A 13858-nucleotide genomic window follows, 5' to 3' on the forward strand; every position below is an offset into this window, starting at 1 on the left:
GATGTGTAAAAGAGTAACACAAATTCCATAAAATTGTAAGCATATCACTATTTTGGTTGAAGGGCAATGTTAGTAATTAGGAAATAAAAAAGTATTACTGTTTTTATATTAAAAAGAAAATATCTAATCATTCTGTTAACATATAAAATTTCACAATCATTAAAATGGCTGTTTGTGTGTGTGTGTGTGTGTGTGTGTGTGTGTGTGTGTTCCACCTTAAACCTGCTTCTAGGACCATCAAATTGCAATTTCATTAGGAAAAAAATCCATCTATTTTTCTGTAATCAGAACAAAACTACCAAAAGTATTACTTTTCTTGTGCAATTACCTTTTTAAGTATGTCCCGAATGGAACTGCTTAACCTAAGTCCATACATTTTTTTCACATTTAAGGAATTTAGCACAGAATGGTTAAGTAACTTCTTTAAGAAAACACATAGTTGGTAACAAGTACAAGATTCCTATCTGTGAATTTAGGAGCTTTGGGTGAAAGTTTGACATTCATTAGCAGTATGTCTCATGCTTGCTGTGATTTCTCTGTGGCTCAGTTTCTTATATGTATTTTGCATAAATATATGTTATTTATTATTTTAATGTGTATTATTAAAATTATGGATTTGGATTCATTTCTTATTTAGTGATTATCTACATTAGAAATTTAGTATGGCTGTTTTAAAAAGTAATTTATTGATTTTTTTAAATAGCAAAAGTGTTTTCTTATAGTTATTACAGCATTATTTTAATAAGGAAGGGATTAATTAACCTAGTCCAAATATGCAAATACATGAAACCATTATGTCAACATATTATCATTAATGTTCTTCTGCAATAACTTTTTAAATCAGTTTTTAAAAATATATGTAATTGCATAAATAATATATCTTTGTCATAAAATTCAAAAAATAAAAAAATAAGACTTTTAGTGAAGCAAAAGTAATATATACAGATGTTGATTTATAATGATGTATACTTGCAACCTAAGGAATATTACAAGCCAGTGTGACTTCACTATTAAAACAAACAGAAATATTTGCTGAACCTATTAGCAAATTAATGCATATAAATATGAAATAAAGTGACAGGAATATCAAGTCAAGTAAAAAATTCTTACAGTTAATAAATAAAAATTAAAACTATAAAGTATTATATATGTGTAAGTCTAATAGATGAAGTTTGATGTTCCTACGTTACTGTAGTTAACTGTATTTCTGGTAAAAATAAATAAAAGAGAGTGAGTTTATTGCTATAACTTTAAAGAAACCTTTCTGAGAGCAATGTTATAGATTCAGTTTTGCTGCTCATTTTGTTTGTGCTGAGCTTTTGTTATGTACCATATATCAAGTCAGAGAATTTTCCTTTGTAATTCTGGTTGTTATTAGTTTCATATCTTTTTAAATGTAAGCTTAATTTTTCCAATTTTTTGAAAATGATTTTCTCCTTTTATTGGAAAGTCTTATAAATTAGATTAATAAACATTTTAGATACTCAACAATTGTCTCATTTTGTAATAAAACCCACAGGTCAATTTATACCCTTCCTTCAATATACACCACACAGCTAGAACAAATACTTTGTAATGTTTTATCACATTTCAATTGGAATATAATATTCTAATTGTTCCCCAGTAATAATGAGCCTCTAGTTTATACTTTGAGTCATTCTTGGCACCACAGTTATTTTGGCCTTAAACAAGGAACTGGGGACATTTCTAACCTTTTCTTGCTCTGAAGCATTTTATATGTATGTGAAGGATTGATTTGTAGAACTCATTGTTGAATACCAAAGGCTGCTGCTTCTATTTTAGGTCAATGCAGCAACACCACTCTCATGTTCTTCTATGTTATTAGTCAGGGTTGCCATTTTCCTGAAATAAATTTTATGGATATTTTAATAAATGTATCCTTCTCATTCATACTTTTAAACTTACTGGTATGAAGTTCCATATCATCTCTGCCAAATTTACAAATAAATCAAAACAAAACTTCTCTCTATAAACATTATGCTCTTCTTATTCCTATTAATATATGTTTATGCTCTCTTTGATAAGCCTTACCAACTAATTTAGTTATACGTATTATTTAAGACCAGCTTTCATTTTGTGATCAACTCTAATAAATCATTCTTTCCAATTCATTAATTTTTGCCTTTTTTTTTTACTGCTTGTGTTTTACTCTCTTTGTGTTGTTTTTATTGATTTTTCTAGTTTACCGAGAAACTATCAATTATTTTATTTTAAAGATTTATTTATTTATGCATATAAGAGCTGGGGTACAGGCCATATGTGCAGGGGGTGAGAGGATTCACCAGAGACAGATTGGGGAACAGAGCAGGCAGATCTACTGACATATACTGCTGAGGGGAGCAGCGGGCGAGACAGGAGAGGTCTGCTGCACCATGTGGGTCACCTCCCTGGCCGGGGATTGAACTTGTGCTGCAGTGGCTCTGGATTGCTTCATAGTGCTGTGTCTTAACCCCTTGCGCCACCAAGGAGGCACCCTATCAATTATTTTAAATCTTTCCAGCATCTTCACATATGTACTGATGCTCTATTTTCTGAGTATCTTTATTTTCTGTGCCTACTGGCTTTAATATTCAGGGAAATCATTACATATTTCAAATATTTTAGCTTTCATTTTGATTTCTTTAATACAAGAATTGTTTAGAAAAGTCTTTAATTTTTCAAGTGCATGATGCTTTTTTTAAAATTTCCTTTCTCTGTGTTTTCCATTTTATTGCTAGTGGAAAGTATGACTTTAATGAATTTTGCATGTTGGAAACTGTAGACATTTCCAATTCCATCTAGTCATTTAAAATAAATAGTTCATGTCTGCTTGAAAAGGATTTATATTTTATGTTTATGGAAAATAAGGTATACAAAAATATATTATCTGTATATCTCCAAATCCTCCCCTAACTCTATTTCCATGTATCGATGGCACAACTTAATTTTTGCTCATAGTCTATTGCTTAATTTTTTTCATACTATAAATTATTTTGTCTCATAATCTATCACTTTGAATTTTAAAATGTCTCCCTGGTTTCTTTCAGTGTTCGCTTTAACTATTTGATGTCTGGAATACCTTCTTTTTTAATCCTATTTGGTTAGCCTTACCCTATTGATGTGCTATACTTGTGAGTTAGGTCTTACATGTTTGCCTTATTAAGAGCACATAGCTGAATATTTTTCCAAACCAATATGAAAATCTTTAACAGTAAAACTTAACAGATTTACATAAGTTTGTTCACATTATTTTAATTGCAAATAGACTTTCATTTATTTCTACAATTTTTTTTTAAATAGAGGCATGTTTTATTTATTTATTCATTTATTTGTTTGTTTGTTTTTTTGTTTATACATGCACTGGGTACAGTCAGAAGCACGGGAGGGCGAGAGAATTCACCAGAGCCAGAGCGGGGAGCAGAGCAGGCAGAAGGACCAAAGGACACTGCTGAGGGGAGCAGCAGGTGGCAGGAGAGGTCTGCGCGCCATGCGGGACCCTCCTCCAGTGGCCGGGGAGCAGCCGGGGATCGAACCGGCGCCGCAGAGGCCGCGGGCAGCTTCGCAACCCAGCGCTCAACCGCTGCGCCACCGGGGAGGCCCTATTTCTACAATTTTATTTCATTTTACTTTACCATAATCTGTTATATGCTGAATGTATGTACACCAACACCCATCTGTACCACCACCCCCAATTCACATGATGAAACCTAAATCCTCAGTATCATGGTATTCGGAGTTGGGACTTTTGGAGAGTGATGAGCTCATGAGGGTGGAGGCATTATGAATGGTATTAGTGCCCTTATGAAAGAGAACACAAGGAAATGCCTCACCCCTTCCATCATAAGAGGACACATTTTATTTATTTATTAGGAAACAGGCACTTGCTAGACAATGAATCTGTTGATGTGTTCATCTTGGATTTCTCAGACCTTAGAACTATAATAAACTGCAATAAATTTTTGTTATTTCTGCCACCCAGTTAATCTGTAGTATCCTGTTATAGCAGCCAACACAGACTAACACAGTATCTATTCCTTATCCTTCCTCCACCTTCCCACCTTTTCCTCTCTCCCCATCACCTTCCTCAGTCTTCCCGAGAGAGGAATTACATAGTTACAGAATTCTAACGTTTATATTATTAAGGTTTATAAAATTAACAAATCTTTTCTGTGGCTGATATAATTATAGATTTATATTTCAATATGTTTATGTTCTCCTTTAATCCTTTTATCTTAGCTACCCTTTTTTCTGACTTGAATTCTTTATCTATGATTGTTTGCATTTAGCTACTGGTTGTTTTTTAAAGTTTATATGGCCTTTAATTGTCAGGTTGAGATATATATCTGTTGCCTTTATCCATAATTCTGAAATTCAAAAGCATATGAAAGTGTGTATGTGTCTCTGTGTGTATGTGATTTTAAACCAATATTATTTGGCAGAGATTCTGACATGAGCAGATGAAGGGATATTTATAGTCTATATTTATTCTCTCAGTGTGAATATTGATAAGTTTTTCTGAAGAAATATTGATTCATGTGAAATGTGATTATGAGATGCTAGTCCACTGCCAATCTTACATAAGAAACCATATAAGAATCATAATCTTTCTAAAATCCAACAAATTCTGAGTCAAAAAACATCCGTTCTCAAAGGTTTCAGAAAAAAAATTTAAAAATAAAATTGCAACACAAGGAAAAAAGAAAAAAAATTGTAGACTTATACAGAGAGGACCATGTTTTGAGGTTAAAAGAAAAAGTGAAGTATAGGTTTTTCTCTGAACTTTGTAGATATAGTGCTAATGTCTTTCTGAACTAAATTTTGGTATAGCAAAGACATAATCCACTCTGATTAATCTCTATATTCTATGTGATTTATTTTTTCCTGCCTGAATATATGAAGAAGTTTGCTTTGTTTTATTTTCAACTACTGGCATTCAATAACTTAATGGAGGTATTTCTCCAATAGTCTCTCTCCATATTAGCATGACAGCAGCAAGCAGTTATCATTAGGTAACTACACTAGCAGTTAGTGCTATATTAGAAGTGGGCCTTCAGTTTTTTTCTAATTCTTAGAGAACATTTTATTATTTGAATGTGATTCTGGATTTTTTATGATCAATTTTGGGGTTCTCTAATTTAGGGTTCACTCATTCTATAGTCCTTAGCTGCATGATTTGGGACAATTGTTTTTACCTCTCCCTGACTCAAGTTCTTTATCTGTAAAATTGGAATAATAATATTTACTTCTTATTTTAAAGGAAATGGTATGTGCCAAAATATAAAATAGTAATTTTATCAGTTGGGAAAATAAAGTCCTATCAACAACATTTCCACCATCAACATGAAAAGAAATAAAACTGATTCATTATTGAACAAACTCATCAATGTACATGTGCGTATGTAACCTGCAAGAGACTATAACATAATATGTAATATTATGTAAATAATATATATATCTTTATATGTATTATATACATTTATAAATAATATATAACTACACCACTCAGACAAGAAACCAAAAGAAAGCACAATAAAACACCGCTTTTGTTACTTCAGGAGAGAGACCTCACATTAACTCTACAGGCATATGATGAGGTCCAGGACTTTGGAAATATCTCTGCATTGTAAAACCAGAGAATGGGTTTATATAGACTCTGGAGAGATTAATTCACATCCCAGAAGGTTAAAGTCAGGACTTTGGGCCACTGTGTCTTCCAACGCATTCTTACAATCTGCTCTGCTTCTGGGAGATGGGGATAGGATTAAAAATAAGGCTAAACCTTATTACAATTTAGGTATGAGAGTGTTCAACATTCCTGGTTTGTTGATAACAAATCATTTATTCATTTTAAAATTCATGTTTCTCTTGCTTTTTTATTTTGACTCTGGGAAAGGAAAACTGTGACTGTCTTCACTCTGCCATTTTACATGGAAATGAAAGGTTTAATATTTTTCTATTCATGTTGTCTTAATATCCTTTACTTTCTCAAATAAGAAAAGAAGTAATCCTTCGGTTTAAAAGAGTTTTCAAAGGGCTGAATAGACAGTTCAAGAAAAACAAAGCATCTGAGCATAATTACTGAAACTTATTGAGATAGATCTCTTTCTCTCTCTCTCTCACTCTCTCTCTCTCTCTCTCTCTCACTCTCTCTCTCTATATATATATATACATAATTATTTTAATGGAAATTGTTGCTGCCGGCAGTATGTGGCCCTCAATGTCTTCAAGGCTGTTTGCACAATACTTCAAGTGTTGTTAAAAATGAACAGAGTTGGTGCATCCCTGGTGAAGGCCATGAGCAGATCAGGCTATAGTAATGGAGAGAGTAATTGGGTGTCTAGTGATCTGTATTCAGTCACCTACATCTTCTTGCACAAACACATTTCTCACAATGGTGTCATCACTAATGAAATTTAGGAGGATGAAAGTCTCCAAATTAGTAAAGTGTCACTTAAAACTTCCAGCCTACTCTTTTTATAGCTTCCCTCCAGAAGCTCATCTTTCTTTAATCATCACCAGAACGAATCACTTGCTCCTTGTTAAGCTTTTATCTCCACAAAGTGAAGGTGACGATGAAACACTTTTCTGTAAGACCTTCTTGGCAGCTATCCCACAACGCCTGCTGGCCTGTTTTGATCCCATTCCATATGTCCACAATTTAAGTGGCAATACAACTCTCTCTGAATTGTATCATACAGCACTGCAGGGCACAATCCTGTGTTACCTGCTTTTGGAAATAATCTTTTCAGCCTATTTCAATTTTCACATTAAAGAACTGGCTGCCTGAAACTTGATGATTACAGGCTTGTAAGAACAGGATCAAACAGAAGAAGATGCTAGCAGGGAGTCAAATGTGAGAGCATTATTCTGCATACATAATACACTCTTTGTTCTCTTATAATAAATTTGAAGGCATTGCTACTATTATTGACTCAGATATGGCCCTGTAGTTAGCTATTCTTACAAACTCATTCTAATGAAATGCTTAAGTGCAATAACTTGTTAAAAAGTAATTCCTAAGGTGCATTAGCAAATATTTATTGATTGCTAGAGAGTTTAGGGAGTTAATATATAAATGGGTTTTAATCCAGAAAACTTCCTATTTAATAAATCTCAAAGGAAAAAAAAAGAAATCAGTTATTTGTGTCTTGATTAAAGACTGTGAGTATTGATCTTCTCATAGGAAGAATATCATTTTCTTTAAATGAAATTAGTGTTAATGAGTAGACATAATGGTGCTTTTGCTTAATCCGTTCTGTGTTTATTTTTATCTGAAATTTACTAGAATTGGTTTGTTAATTTAGTAATTCTTTGTTCCTGTCAGTGTATTTATAAATGAGGAAGCAAAGATTCATTGCTATTGTAAAGGACTGATTTTTCTTTTCATTGAAAAACAATTTACTTGAAAGCAAGTCTATTCTTAGTCATATCTAGGTTAATAAACATAAATTTTGATATTCAAAGCAAGTAAATTGAAAAACTTGTTAGCCTAACCTTTAAATCAACCACTTTATAGTATATTTAAATGTTGAAATATTTAAATGTTGAAATGTTGAAAATATTTAATGAGCTAATGAAAACTGAATTTATTCAATTAATGATTATAAAGTTTTTCATGACCACAGCTGCAATTCATTTTAAATTTACTTAAAACTTTACCATAAAAATAGTTTCACAGTTAACATCTCTTTACAAATTTTAATAACCTTTTTGAATTAATGGTTAGATATAGGTAGAATAAAATTGATTATTTATAGACACTAATTTTGTGATGGCATAACAATCTGTTTATCCTTACAACTTATATCAAATTAAATTTGAGTGCAAGGAAAAATATCTCTTTGCTTTCTCAAGACTTCAGATCTAAAACTGCTTTGCCAAATGGTAGTCATTCAATAAGTTAAATTATTGACTAGAATAGGTGTGATAAAATTGCCAAAAATACAAACATATTAATCGAATAGCTCTTTGTTTTATAATACTTTTTTTAACATTTATCATTTTTAAATTTTTTTAGAAAAAATTTGCTTCCCCCCACCTCCTCAGATTGAGTCCCCATAGAATTTCCTTCCCAAAGGCACCCATGCACCATCACTACAGTCCCCTGTGCTCCTCCCTCCCTCCCTACCTCTCACCCTTTCCTCCCTCCTCCTCCCCTGCAGTATGTCTCTGGTTTATAATTAATCAAATAGCTCTTTAAAAAATCCACAACTGGGCCTCCCCATTGGTGCAGGCAGTTTTGTGCAGCACTGTGAAGTTGTCCACAGCCTCTGCAGTGTGGATTCGATCCCACCCCTCCGCAGAGATACCCACATGGTGCAGCAGACCTCTCCTGTCTCACCAGGTGCTCCCCTCAACAGTGTATTTCATCATCTGCCTGTTCTGCTCCCTGCTCTGTCTCTGGTGAATCCTCTCACCCTCCTGCACATCTGGCTTATACCCTGGTTCTTATAGGCAATGAATACATGAATAAATAAATCTTAAAAAAAAATCCACAACTAAGTTTAGGTATGCTATTTTAACTTCAAATTAGTTCTTCTGTATCTTTCTTATACTCAGTTGCATTATATCTCAGAATTTTTCATTGCATATTTATCCTCATATGCAACAGATGATAATGTGAGTCTTCCCTGACAACATTTGATTTCACCGTTCTTAATTTCACTTGGTCCTCAGTATATTGTAGTATTCAGGTGAAAGGCTTAAATCTAAATTTAACTTATAGTGTGTATTTTCAAAGAACTTTTTATTTTTTAAGTTCAAGTTACCTTTGTTGTGTGGTGATCTGTGGAAGGGGAAACGAGGTGGAGTAGAGAAGCCAAATTAAAGCCAGTACTTATATGTTTGCACTGGGAGGTAAAGCATAAACTGTCAGAGGAAAATGATAGTGTGCATAAAGTAGCAATAAAAAGAAGTCAAAATTGTGGAATGGAAACAGAAGAAAGACACATAATTTTGGAGAGCTTAACAGAGAGGATGGTGTTGGTGAAGGTGATTATATTGTTGCAGGCCAACTTCATGCCTATTATGAGATTTCTCTCGGTGTTGGATTGTTTTTGACCCTATATGGTCTTCCGTAGAAAATAAAAGTTAATATTGGTGTAGGTTTGTATTAGGTAGTTTAACCAGTTAATTCTCAATTCCTGCATATCAGAGTGTTTGAGAAGTTTTTGAAATTTTCTCAAAATGGATTGCTTCATTAAATGTTACTTTCTTATACTTCTCAGTCTCTGAGAAATTTTCATTACTTTTTTTACAGGTGACTAAGGGTACCTGTGAGTCTCAAGGGTAGGTTTATGCTATTTAGATCAGGTTTTATTAAAACAGAGCTTTTATTAAAGCAGAATTTCTTGGTGGGCCACTGATGGATAAAAATCAACAAATTTAACTACCATCAAGAATGGAAGGAATATTTAATGGAAATTTCAAATATTATGTTAAGCTCTATATAGAAAGTGTAAAAGATTCCTTATAGCTTACAGTAGTCTCATTATGAACTCAAACTGTGAATATCAGAAGTTTCTTTATATTTTATATCACTTAGAATTAGATTTCTACTAAATAAGTGTTAGAAAAATGAAAGAATATTACATTGAATCTTATTTTGGTTATTTTCTTATAAAATATTACATGTAAAATGGATATTACTAAATCTGATTTAGTACCTCCAGGAAAAAAAATCATATTTTTATTCATTTATTTAGCAGAATGAGGCTAGAAGTGCCACATTTAATCTAATATAACTGACTTTTATTATTTAAGGAATTTAAACTTCAATAAAATGAACCTATTAAGTAGATTAAGAAATAATATAAGGCTTGAATCTCATTTAAGGTTAGGCATCTTGACGCGGTAGTGCTTCAGGTTACATATTTAAACTATTTTATCTATTTCTTGCTGAGGGCTGGGCTTACTATTCATTTTCTTCTGCAACTACCAAGAGAAGTCATAGCTAAACAATAAATTGTAATTTAATCTTTCTTCATTACCATGTATCCCATCATTTTTGGCAAGCACCACTCAAAAGATTGGAAATATTCTCGTACTCATGAAAATTATAGAATCAGTTTGTGTTTTTCACTCATAAGATAAAAATAATTGAGTAAAATATCTCAGCTAAAGGAATTATAAAATTTTTCCTTCTTCAATAATTCTTTAACTTCAATGTATTTCATTTGGTTATCATTCAGTTCTGTGATAAAGACATATAAGCAAAAAATTATTTTAATCATCTCAAACTGTACAATTTTGAAGAGCTGAAGTCATAACAAAGAATAAAATATTATCTAAATTAAGATGTCTCCATATAAATATATATGTACAGACTGAGCACCTAACACTAATTTTGTGATCATCAATTTTAACTTTTCATGCACATTCAATGAACATTTGAAAATATAAATGAAAAATTTGAATTTTACCATTCAAATTCTGTCATTTTTACCTCACTCCTAGTTCTATTTGTATTCATTCACTTTTATTTCATTCTAATCTAAGCAAAACACAGTTTTTCCTATACATGCTTTTATATACATAAATTTTTTAAGGATTTATTTATTTATGCATACAAGAACTGGGGTACAGGCCAGAGGTGTGGGGGAGTGAGAGGATTCACCAGAGACAGAGTGGGGAACAGAACAGGCAGACTGACTGAAATACACTGCTGAGGGGAGCAGCGGGCGAGATAGGAGAGGTCTGCTGTGCCATGTGGGTAGCTCCCTGGCTGGGGATCAAACTCGTGCTGCAGTGGCTGCTGATAGCTTCATAGGTTGTGTTTTAACCCCTTGCACCATCAGGGAGGCTCTATATACATAAATTAAATGACATTTAAAATACTAGCTGTAGGGCCTCCCCAGTGGCACAGCGGTTGAGCGCTGGGTTGCGAAGCTGCCCGCAGCCTCTGCAGCACCAGTTTGATCCCCAGCCATCAGGCGAGGGTCCCACATGGCGCACAGACCTCTCCTGCCACCTACTGCTCCCCTCAGCAGTGTACTTTGTCAGTCTGCCTGCTCTGCTCTCCGCTCTGACTCTGGTGAATTCTCTCACCCTCCTGCGCTACTGACTGTACCCAGTGCTTGTATAAATAAATAAATAAATCTTTAAAAAAAATACTAGCTGTATTTTTTTTCCTAGAAAAGGAAATCTGTACAAATAAATGTAGCATAAACTGTTAAGTTACCTTCTCTCTGAAAATCACAGTTACTCTAAGAATGTTAGTGTGCAAAATAGTACCAGAAGAACAAGTTGATTGCTATCAAAATGTGACAATAGAACCATCTAATTTCCTGTAATAATGCAAGCCATTTGCTTTGAAGCAAATACCAAATCAGGTTAATATATAATTTTCCAATTGAGTTACGAAGATTCAAAAGTTAGGACAAATTCATCTACATCCACACATAAGTATAATATTTCTCCCTAATTCATATTTATAAAATGATAGTTGGCAAATATCCAATGATAAGAAAATATAAAAATTTGAATGGTAAAATGTGTTATCTATATTTTCAAATGTTTAATGGGTATGCATAAAATGTTAAAATTGATGATCACAAAAATTAGTGGTAGGTGCTCAATATGCATCTGTACATATATATTTGCTTGTACTGAGACATCTTAATAGATATATTTCATATGTATGGGAGTAAAGATATTAAAAAACATTGGCAAATATCCAATTATAAGAAAATATGTTGAGAAAAGGAATAAATTACTTGAAAAATTCAGTGTCCAAATGAAGATATATTCATTCCAGTATATTTCAATTTTTTTTATTTTTACCTTACTAATATTCAATTTTTTCCTCATTTCTCTCATTTGACACGTTTTTGAGAACCTAAAACTACTAAGATGGAATAGAGATATAAAATCCCTGTTGTATTATTGCTGTATAATACATCATTCAAAAACCTAGCAGACTAACAAATATTTACTTTTTAATTGTGCGTGTCAGTGCCTGGGCATGTCTTAGCTGAGTGCCTCTGTCTCAAGTCTCTCATATGTTTGTATTCAAGCTGTGTAATGAGGTTGTGATTTCTTCTGAAGACTTAATATCAGAGAGGACTCACTTCAGATTCACCAAGTAATTGCTGCTAGGTTTTTTGTCTTGGCCTAGTGAGTCTCTCAATGGTTTTGCCTCATGACGAGGCTATAAAATTCTCCAAGGGCTAGTGGTGTGTGTGTGCGTGTGTGTGTGTGTGTTTGTGTGTGTGTGTGTGTTTGAGAGAGAGGGAGCGAGCCTGTCACTTCAACCATATTGTGTTCGTTAGAAGCAAGCCAGTAAATCTAGTCTACAATAAGGGCAAAGGACTACACAAGGGCATGGCTGCCAGGTGGAAGGGTCATTCAGGATTACTCACACTAGAGGCTGCCTACCTTTAAACAGCTTATCCTATAGATATTTTCAACTTTGGATATATTGGTATTTAATCTACCATGCTCATAGTAATATTTACTTAATGCATAGGTTAATGAATAGATTTTTATACTACATTAATTTTATGCTATTACATATATCTTTAACATATTTAGTTCTAAGAACGCCATATACAGAACTCTCTATAATATGGCTATTATTTTCAAAGTCTTGCTTGGTGTTCTGAAGTTGTACCATACTAACTATATAGGAAAGGAAAGAGAGAAGTGTTACATTGATAATTCTTTAAGAACAGTTTTGTTCTGTTTTATGTGTATCTATGACTCCCACTCCAGTTCATGGTATTTTATTAAAATAGCCCAAATAGACTAAGTCAGACCTACATTTGAATCTCTCTTCCCATCCTTACTGTACAAGTCTGGTGAGCACTTTATCCATTTGAGAATAGATCTTTTATCTATTTGACAGAGTTTTCCTATCATTAAAATAGAGATAATGTCTCTTCCAATTGGGAAGACAATTAAATGGGATAAATCCCTCTAAAGAGTGGAGTCTCACATCTGTAATCAGTAAAGTCTTAAAAATGGTAGTTGTGATTTTTAAGATTTATACAACTCTGGGTGTTCAAATGTAGGTAGCATCATCAAGCTGATATATATATGGAAATTCATACTCTGAAGTTGTTAGTTGTGGATCTCAAATGAGGTTAACGGAATATTAGGACTTGAGCAACTTGAGCAACGAGGCTGAGTTGAAGCCTGTAATCTTAATTCTTTCACATACTACCTCCCAAACTTTAGCATGAATCTGACATAAATCACATAAATCCCTCTTCACTCTCCTACAAGGGTATTCATCTTATCCTTTTCTACTTTTATTCAATTACATAAGAAGTACATTGGAAACTCGATGGGCCCTCTAAGTTTATATTTTGTTAGAAGCTGAAACAGTTTACACATTAATGAATGAAATGGTACAATCAAATATCTAAAATATCCCTCCAAAAGTTAGCAGTTAAGTTTGAACATTACCTGGTAAGGGAGTAGTACCTGGTAAGTAAGGGGAACAGTGACAATAAACACTCCTAAAATCATGTCATGATGTTTAAGGAATATTTATATATATACAACCTAAGTCTTCAAAGAGAAAAATTAGTAATGAAGGAAAAAAATTGGTTCTGACATCTAAATGGTTTAGGCTCCAATCTTTACTAATTGTGGGACTTGAGAAAATTATACAACCTGTGTGAAGCTTGGTTTCCTCATCATTTAAATCTTATTAATCCAACTTTATAGATAAATTAAACTGACAGATGAATTAAAAAAACTAATGTTTAGTACAGAATATAAAAAAGTAAAGAATTGATCCTAAATATGTCTTAAAATAAGAAAAACACACACGATGTTACATATTTCAATAAACACAGGATGAATGCTATGATCCATGGTGTGATGTTAGTTGTAAAAGACATACTAAAAGCAA

Source organism: Talpa europaea (genome assembly GCF_964194135.1).
Source record: "Talpa europaea genome assembly, chromosome: 2".
NCBI classification, from domain to species: domain Eukaryota; kingdom Metazoa; phylum Chordata; class Mammalia; order Eulipotyphla; family Talpidae; genus Talpa; species Talpa europaea.